This window comes from Xiphophorus couchianus, chromosome 9 (genome assembly GCF_001444195.1).
Source record: "Xiphophorus couchianus chromosome 9, X_couchianus-1.0, whole genome shotgun sequence".
Classification (NCBI taxonomy): Eukaryota; Metazoa; Chordata; class Actinopteri; order Cyprinodontiformes; family Poeciliidae; genus Xiphophorus; species Xiphophorus couchianus.
The window spans coordinates 13,682,570-13,692,987 of record NC_040236.1 but is presented as its reverse complement, the minus strand read 5'-3'; the positions used below and the strand labels follow the sequence as shown (position 1 = coordinate 13,692,987).

Sequence of the window (10,418 nt, the reverse complement as noted above, 5' to 3'; positions counted from 1 at the left end):
TATTTTTATATAACTGCATTTGTCTGCAGGTTTTCAGCACAATGATTAATGAACTCATGTGGGTTAAACTTAAATGTGTTTAAAAATGCACATTTGAATTTTTTAGATAATAGAACGAGCAATAATTTTTGGAAATACAAACATTACCCTATAATTAACTTTTGCTCATTTTCGTTATGGACATAAAAATGCTCAAATATAATTCCAAGCTTTTTCAAACAGCGTAGAAACCCCATGATTTAGAACCAATTGTGGAACAATGTACGAAACCAGCTGAAATTTTGATAAAATGTCCTCTCTAAAAACATCAAATAATTTTAGTGATCAGAGAGGACATTTCAAACTCAGGAGTCATTAAAAATAATCTATCTGGACACCAATTACCTCTCAGTTTGTCTTCTAAGGGAACCATGTAATGGAACTTCAGTGAGAAAAGTTCCCAGGATGATTACCTGCCCAGTTAGATGTGATTGGTCCCTGTGTTCATTCATGTGGTTCCTGCTCCTCATCTGTCCCTTGTATCACACGCAAAACACTTAAAGACAGCTGACAGAAATGAACTCTTTGTTATTGTAAGACAGCCAGGTGGTTTCTACAACAGGATGGATTTCTCTCAGTTGTTACTCTAATAGAGGGCACCACAGTCGATAAATGACACTAACAATTTCGTTCTGCTTCGGCTGCTGTAATTGAAAAGCAACTGATGCAGAACAATATAGAGGTTTTTTTCTGCCTTTCTCTGATATGTGTTTTGTGGTTTCAGGCATTTATTTAGTTATGATTATTCCAGTTTCAAATGCCAACTTCGTCATAATGTTTGTTCACTGTGCTGTGTAACAGGTCCAAGAGTCAGATATACAAGAGAGTTTCAAAAACAAAACGAAAATGTTGATTTAATTACTCTAAATGTCTTATTTATTTTTGCAATTTAGGTTGTTTTGAGCAGTGGTCGTTTAGTTGAAGTTTTATAACTGAACACATTCAGTTACAATCACAGAAGGTATATACAGTATATATTTATTTTTTGTATTTTTCATATTTATAGAGTTGATGTTTTTACCCAACATCTAGAACTGTAAGAAAATAACCTGAAGAAACATGAAATTATGAATTTCTCTTTGAGAGAAATACAATTTTGCAGAAATTAGGGAGCTTGTTTATGAATACAAAATAATAAAATGCCTTTACTGTCCTTCTATAGAAGCAAGACTTCCTGCAAGTACAACAAAATTACAAAGGCTACATCAAATAGTAAATAGCTTGTACTTGTATAGCGCTTTATTTTTATCAAGTCCAAAGGACCTCAAATCACTTTACACTGCATTCAGTCATTCACACATTCACACACATATTCACACGCTGAATCAAGGGTAGAAAGGGTGAAATCTGAAATTTCACCCTTTCTCAATCTAAACGGACCGAGTCATGTGAGTTATGCAGCATATTCAACAATAAGATGATAAAAAATATAATGTAAATGTAAACATTTTGGAATAAGGAAAAAAAGACAAACACTGTTAACCCCACAGAGGAAATGACAATGTAAACTGCAACAGTAAAGGGGCAAGAGGCTGCTGTAAGTTCTAGGAAGATGACCCTTGAGGAGGTTTCTTTACCATCTTACTGAGTGAATTTGCTTTCAGGGTGAATTTATTTGGTGAGAGTTCTGGGCATGGTGGCAGTTTTGAATGTCCTCCTCCACTTGTTTACTATTTTACATACAGTGGAATCACTGATTTTAAATTATTTAAAATCTTAAGTCCCCTTAACAATTAAGTCCCCTTAACAAGCTCACAAGCTGATTCAGTTTTCTTCACGAAGGAATTAAATAGTCGATTAGATACCATGAAGTTCACTCTCACTTCAACACTCAGGAGCACACCAACCAAAATGTCCAACCAAAACAGGGAAAACAAAATGTGCCACATATATACTTGAGTATATTAGCCATCAAAAGTGTCCAAGATATACCTTGTCAATCTATTTACTTATATTTCACAAATTTTTCTTTGAAAGGTTTTGTTCAATTTTAATTGATATATATATATAATATATATATATATATATATATATATATATATATATATATATATATATATATATATATATACATACATATATATTTATTTATTTATTAAATATCCATAGGTTCAAATATCTTATAACACACAAGCTGTCATAGAGTGGCTTAATTTTTGAGCAATTAATACTTCCCGCATTCGGTTATTTAGAAGATTTTCATCAAATGGAAATTCCATTCCCTGCCAAAATGAAAGACACTCAAAATGTCAGATGCTGTGTGCTCTTTTTGTGTTGTGTGTTTGTTATTCTCCATTACGTGAATTAAATTCCCAGCTGCTGTTCATTTACTAAACCCCAAATGCTCCGTTTTCAATAATTAGTCATGCACAAAAAAAGAATCCACTCTTATTTTGTTCTAAAATATTGGCATGCTAATTAGCCGATGATAAAGCTATTCATTAAAACGCGAGCAGCAACTAAAGATAAAAATTGAGCAGCCTTATCTGCGTGAGGAAGTTGATCGGCTGAAAGCTCGAGTCAGGACAGAAGCCAGACATCATGTCCTGTCTATTAGCTCCACACTGCCAGGCTCATCTATCTTTATTGGTCATCCATTAGCCTGCATTAAAGGGAGACATGGGATAATAGCAGTAATGATGCCGATGATGAAATTAGACACACGTCATCATTGCAGCCTTGTGACTGGAATCATAAAGGGTTCCCGCAGACAGACGGACAGATGGAAGCACAGCTGAAGTTAACAACGCCTGTATGCGTCGCATGAGAGACAAAAAAACAGACAAATGAAGTGTAAGATAAAGTCTCAGTTCTGAGTACAGTGCTTGAAAGTGAGCATGAAGTGTACAATGTGAGAGAGCTCATGGAGAGAAAGCACCTGTTCCAGTCTGCAGACCGGACAGATGCTGGTACAGGTGGGTGCGTGAGGATTGTTGGCATGACAGGCTCTCAGCCAGGCAGGTTGCAAACAGAACCAGCAGTGAGACAAAACCATCATTTAACGACAGGAATGAAAAATCGTGCAGGGAGAACTTTCCCGACGGATCCTCTGAGTTTGCTGCGACATGAAGACGTGCTTGTCTGGTTTCAACATGATGAGTTCACTTTCAGAATCCATCACTACTGTTTACCGTCCATTTTTCAGCCTTATTCAAAGGCATCCCAGACTTTTGCTTATTATGCCTCTTAATTAGGTGTTCAAGATTTCCTAATCAGCCATGAAGAAAGCATTCACCAATTTAAAAAGTGATAGTCCATGAAATGAACACCACTGCCTCACACGAGCACAGAAAACAAACCTTTAACTGAAACAGAGGCACAGACTCAGTGAATAAATCCTTCAATATGTATTTAGAAGAGCATCAGCAGTGGCCCCTCTGCCATGCTGTGGATACTTAGTGATTCACTCCAGAGGCATTGATCTTCTTCATAAGGGACATAATGACCACCAGAGAAATACTGATCATATTTCAGCACCAATCAATTCAGTTCATTAGGGCCGCTTTACCTCCTGCTACAGACCTGTATTGATCCCACCACTGTCACCAGACTGTTATTCTCTGCTAACTAGATAGAAAACTTGCAAAACTGTTATTTATGCAGTCAACAATCGACCACAGGATACAGACAAGAATTAAACCTGTATAAAAAAAACGGCTTCTTTGTGGTAAAAAAACATCCATCTTTTTCCTTTCTATGTTTGCAACAAAAATGTCAAACAAATCACGAGAAGTTCGGAAACTATCAAAGCTGCCACCAAGTTTTAGAAAGAATTTTGTAAAATCTTTCCCACTGTCTCTTCTCTAATCTTCACTTATCTGGAAGCCAGGTGAGCTGCAGCACATGTATCGTGGGCAGCTTTGGTGTGTTAGGATGCTGTTCGTCTTAATGCCATTTTTTTTGCTACCTTTTCCTTTTTTCTCTTACTTCTTCCTCCAAGGAGGCTGTCAGACAGAGATGCCAGCAGCCAGAGACCTTCTCTTTTCCGCTGCCATTGCTGACAGCAGGGAGCCGCTGGGATTGGACCGGCGACCACAACACGCGCGTCATCCAGAGGGGTAGCCAAGCTCAAAGGTGTGCAGCATCTGACAGATAATAGAGGATAAAATCGGCGCCAACCAGCAGCTTGCTTTTGCTTCTCACTGGGGTGATTGGAGATCTGTGTGGGCTAAGCTGGGTGGGGGTTGGATGATAAGGGGCGGGGGCACACTGAGGGGCAATGTGATTTGACAACTAATGGCCCGTATTTGACCACCATGCAAGCAGGAACACACACAAACTGAAGTCAAGGACAGACAAGGTCTCTGATCTCAAATCCCTTCACAGAATCACTGCTTCATCTAACGGTAGACTTGGAGGAGGTGAAGATTGATTCACCTGTACAGATTCACTTATACAGAGTGAATCTGTTGCGACTTCTGTATCTAAGAAAAGCAAATCCATCGCCAACATTTGTTTTAAAAGTTTATTTTCCAGTCCAAAATTTGGTTCCTCTCTTAAGTCTAAATGAATTGATAACTTTTTTCTCAAATACAAAGTGTATCCATACCCATACAAACTTTAGTCTTGAACTCATCATTACAGACCAATGTCTTTTGCTGAGGGCCCAGCATGGCATGTGGGAAAGTACAAGTTTGTCTTTTTTTTTTTTTTTAGCTTTTTCCACAACAATTGCTTTCTTCTTGCAATTCTCTCATAAAACACAGTTGTGGATGACTAATAGTGCTCCTGTAAACATATTTCTCATCTGAGCTGTGGATATCTACAGAGTTACTGCAGGCATCTGAATACTTTTCTGATTTCTGCTTGTCTATTGGTTTAGGTGGACACTTATTTCTTCGCAGGTTTACAGCTATTGCCATAATCTGTTCATTTTGAAATTATAAAATGATCTGAATTTAATGAGGTGCTCACTGGTTGGGTTATTGTTAACCTAACAGTGATTTAAACTTCTCCACATGTTTGTTTCTGATCTCTCTGCTCTCTGAAAAAAAAAAAAAACAGAATTCATCCTGAGATCATTTACACACAAGTGGACTATTTACTATTTAGCTGATTTCTGAAACAACTAAGTTGCACTGAATATTATTTAGAGGTATCACAGTAAGGGGGTCAAAAAAGAAATACACTGCACATTGTCCAAAGCTTGATTAGGAAAAAATAAAGTAATTAGTCATTTTCCCTCTAATACCAGCTTTTGAAAACAACTACTTTATGTTGGCCTTTCATTCACAATTTCTCTGAGACACACTTAAGTTTTCAACTTGAATGTGACACAATATGCTGTAGTGTAAAGGGTATGAATTGAATGCATAGTGTGTCACAAGCCATGCATCTCCTTTGGTGTATTGTGCATCATTGTTATGTCAGCTGCAGCATATGTAAGGCCCGAGGCACAAAGCTTTACAACTGTGCCTCCTTTTCTCTGCCACAGAAACATGTCTGGTAAAAAATGTTTCCAAAAACAGCCAAAATTCAAACACAAGGAATGACTGGACAGTAAAAAACATATACATCTGTATCATTCCTTTGTCTCCAACAGAGGTCAGTACAAAGTCATTCAGACACAAACAAGACAGCAAGAGGACATGGCGTGCTGAAGAATTTCCAGGATTGAAGGGACTAAAACAGAGGCTGTGGAGGTTGTTTTCTGTCTGCTATTAATTTGTTGAAGATAAAGTCTGACCTGACTGCCCACAGAAAGTCAGTTAGATTCATTAATATTCTGATGATTATTAATTTTCTTTTGAATAGTTGAGGATATGTACACAGATCTAATAGTGATTGAGGAACATAGAATGAAAAACTTCAGGTCAGGTAGATTCTGTGTTTAACTGCAGATACTCAAATCTAATTATGAAGAGAAGAAAAAACCTCCCAAATCTGAAGCATTTCTTTTCTTCAGAAAATTGACACATTTTCCTTAAAGTTTGTAGGCTACTAAGTTTTCCTTCACAGAAAAAAGTTTGTTAGCCAAGTGCCCAAATGTTGTGATAATTAGCATCCTAGGGGCTCCAGAGCTAAGATGATGCAAAAGACTGCAAATATTGATCCAGTAGCTGTTAGGACTGACATTGTACCTCTACACACACACATTCAAGAGTCCAAAAAAAACTCAATCCTCAGCCGTAACACAGAGACCAAGTGGCATCAACCTCTATTATCTAGTCCCTATGCTGCTAACACAAAAGGCTCCCTGGAACAAAAATCCAATCAGTCCTCTCTTGGAGGATTTTCTCCACAGCAGTGCTTAGCAACACTGGTGGCTCTGCTGGTGACAAAGAAATAATCTCAGAGCCCACAGCCGGCACACAGACTGTTTACTGCCTCCATCACATCGTCCTTTTAGAAGGAGGACGAACAGTCTGCGCCTCTAAAGTATATTGTCATTTCAGTGTCCTCTCAGTTAAACGCTCTCTGCCTCTCTCTCTCCCTTTTATGCATGGAAAAGCATGAAACACATGGCCGGCTGTGTGTACAGTCCGTGAAATTACCACATTTGCAACACAGGGAATATTTACTTTAAGTATTATGAATATAGGCTTGACAGAAAAGAACCATCAGGCATATAGACGGGTGACAGGTGTTAAATAATTGTTTGAAAATAAATATTTTCAGCAGTCTGTTGCCTCTAACACCCCCGCCCCGTCCTCCCCCTCTCCTCTCTGACTCCTATCTCTCACAGTCCTCCATTCTTTGGTAAATTATCACACTCGTTCTCCATTCATTAGCATGCTGCTGCTTATTTAGCTACGCTGTTGAGAAAGCTTCAACAGAATCAACTGGAAAATACTCAATATGAGGCGGGCAGCGCGCACCCATCTCCCATCCTCTGCCCCCACCCTCACCCTCCCATCTATCCATCTTTTATATTTTTTTTATGTTTTTTTTTTACTACATCAAAATGGAAGCATGGCTCCCTATAATGAGGAGGAGGGAGATAAAATATGCAAATTTACCAAGAAAGGATATAATTAGTGCAAGTAATGGGAAGTGTTGTTTTCACAGCTGTTCATTTACACAAAAGGCTGATAGCTATTTTTCATATAAATACTTTCATTCTTGCCGTAATAGCTATCCACATCTCTACATGTGTACAAAAGGGAAACAAGACAGCATCTATAACGACCATTCAGAAATTATCCCTCAGCTAAGTTCTGTGAACCAGCAGGTGGACAACATCAAAAAATCTGAATCAACTAAAACAGTGTTTGGAATCATTTTTTAATTTTGGAGGGTTCTACAATCTGCGATTGCAGTTCAGGGTACAGATTAGCCAGAGCTATTCTACTGAAGTTTTATTTATGGCCCAAAGAAGTACAAGAAGATTTTGGCTTTTGGGTTTGGGTCTTTGCTGGATGAGGTGCTGGTTCTCCTCCAGCCAGCTGTGATGTTGGAGAAGAGGAGGAACCAATGTTTTGCTGTTTTATTCAGGATCTGATCAGGGTGTGGTGATTTACCGCAACCAATTTTTTTGGAACCACCTAAGTCTTTTCCTTTTTGTCTCTTTCACCTTCTACTTCTTTCGTTTCTGTAGGTTGAAATTATAGTTAGCTATGAGAGACCGTTTATGTTCAGCACAGGATAATGGAGGGACACACAACTCAACAATACTTGGTGTCTGCAGGAATCGTTCTTTCAACTTTTATAGTGTGAAACTATCACAATTTTGTATGTTGTGCTGTGTAAACATTGTGTATTTAAGAAAATACACAATGTTTACACGTCTCCTGTCTCCTGTTTTTTGTTGAAGATAAATCTTTGGGTGGTGGATGACATGGAGTTTTGTTTTTGTAAATTACTTTAAATATATATTTATGAACATTTTAAATTTTGAACAAACAAAACATTTTGAAGTTACAAATCACTCAAATCAACACAACAGTGTCCTGATAAATTATTATTATAGAAATGTACCTGGAAATTGGCTAATGATCAAAAAATGACAAATGTTAGGTTGATCATCTTCAATTGGGAGCCGCCTGATCAGAAGTTAAATATCTGATATTTTTCTAGTTAGTTGAAGGCCATATGCAAGTTAATTAAGTATTAAATATTAAATAAAATAAATATATTTTATTTTAAAAATATATTTAAATAAACTATATTTTAAAATCTAAACTTCTTAACTATTTAGTTATTGTTTTCCATTATAAGACCTTTTGTTTCACATTGACTGCTCTCTCACACAGTGTGACATCATATCTGCCCCAAACATTAATGACTGCTTGGGCCAGGAAGGCAAGAAAAGAAACATTAAGAATGCTATTAATGAATTACAGGTCAGAAATAGAAATGCATTTGGAAGCAAAATTATATATAAGAAAAGAGATTTCAAACTAGTCACAAAATAATGACCAGTATAAATGGGAAACTCCACATTATATAGCAAGGGTGGGTAAAAAGTGCAATAAAACTGCAACTTCTCCATCAAGATCTTTGCTTTTCTTAACTTTAAAATGTGTTTTTACAAAAAGATGTGTAAATGAATAGGAAATGAAAGCTTAATGAATAAATGTATGGTTTTTTCCCCCCATTTTATCTAAACTCAAAGGGGAATTGGTCTGGCTGATAAAGATCAGCTGATTAAAGTCTAGACACCAAAAAAAAAGCCTCTAACGCACAAGGGGATAACTTTCCATCTATCTGCAGGAAGAAGAAACAAAGATTAATGCACTGACACAGACATCTTTTTCTATCAAAGTAAAGTTAATAATGACACCGACTTGATGGATCTGTATTTCATAAGGTTTCAGAAGTTAATACAAGCAGCTCCTGCAGAAGCAATGACACAAACCTCAATGCAATTAGCACAGACATAGAAATATACATCCTATGAAAAGCAATGGTGCTACTATAACTACTACAAACACAGACATAGATGTACAGATGTATAGATGTAATAGATGAATGTTTTTGTTTGGCTGAGAATTTTATCTAAGAGTGATAGAAAGATATTGGTGGAGAAATTGTATAAAACAATGCATTAGCAATGTTTACATGTCAGGGTAATTTAGTTCAAAGTAACCAACAACTATGCTGTTTTCAAGCAGACATCCTGCAAAATGTAAAAGTGAAAGTGATGATGAGACATCAAAGAGAAAGATGAAGTCGGGATACAAGGAAATAAAATTATCTCTGCACTTAAAACAAATGAAAATAAAAGAGGTGCTTTATTTTCACTATAGTGGCAAAAATGGGTTAGATTTGTTTTTAGCTTCAGGGGGTTGATTTAGCTGACAATAACAAGACAACTAAGCTGAGCCCCAACCATTTTTTACAGCTCCTTATATTCCTAATAGTGTGTTTTTTATTAACTGTTGCCCCTCCTGGCAATCTGATAAATTTTAAGAGCTAACCTGGTATGAAACCCCCTATTGTATCTCATATTCCAGTGAAAGCATAATCTGGATCAGACTTTTATTCCTGTTCAATTTAATTGTAAGAGTGTATTTTGAGATTTTTAGGGCGTCAAGTCTAGTTCTCAGCATGACAACACTGAGCGCATCCTGAGCAAAATCACTAAAATTAAATCACTTGCAATGTTCGTTATTAAGAAATGTTCATTAATATTTTCTATGTTAAATGTTCGCACTCAGGGGTAGAAAAAAAATGGTGGCTCAGCTAAGTGAGAGCTTTTATCACTCCACTGTACTGCTGTCTTTAACAACTTGCCTACAATAAACTAACAGCAATTTTAACAAAATTGAATCAATTATAAAACAAATCTGGGGCCACACTACACAATCTTTTACGTACATTTTTTTGTTTTGTTTTTGATAGGAAAATTAGTTTGTAGAATTGTGACACAACAGCTGTAACAGAAAAGTTAAGGCAATATTTAGAGCAGTCCTTCATTATTATACTACTATACAGAACCTTTTCTATGTAGAAAACCAGAATTATTCAACATTATCAAACATATATAGCTGAACTGTTTAAAGAGATATTGTTTTTGAGTTTTACTAAAGATGTGGTCAACCAGTGCCAGTCAAACATCTTTTTTTATTTTTACCAAGTGGCAAATTAAGTAAAAGAAGAACTTCATATTTAAGTTTTTGTGGTTAATCAGTAAGTGTTTTGAAGGTTTTATCCATGTTTTGCTTTAGAGTTCATGTGCTACAATATGCTGCTTCTAAATTTAAACAGATTTTAACAATCTCAAATTGGCTCAAAGATGTGTTGTGATGCTGTGGCAATCAACCATGAACATTTTGGACATTTACAACGTTCCTCCTTAGCCTTTTTCTGTCCTAAAGACAAGCAGCTGGTGTCTGAACATCCAGTAGGAAGACATGCATTTCAATTAGCGCATTTATGTACTGCAGCAGATGTAAGCCCTCATTGTGAGAACTATAATAGTCTAAGAAAGTTCTTTT

The 10,418-nt window shown here is 36.6% G+C and overlaps 1 protein-coding gene across 4 annotated transcripts in view; it reads right to left on the bottom strand.

Moving 5' to 3' along the window:
- The window catches only part of agbl4 (AGBL carboxypeptidase 4), a 461,529-nt gene that overhangs the window by 86,963 nt on the left and 364,148 nt on the right, over positions 1 to 10,418 (bottom strand). The gene's annotated exons all lie outside the window — the stretch shown is intronic.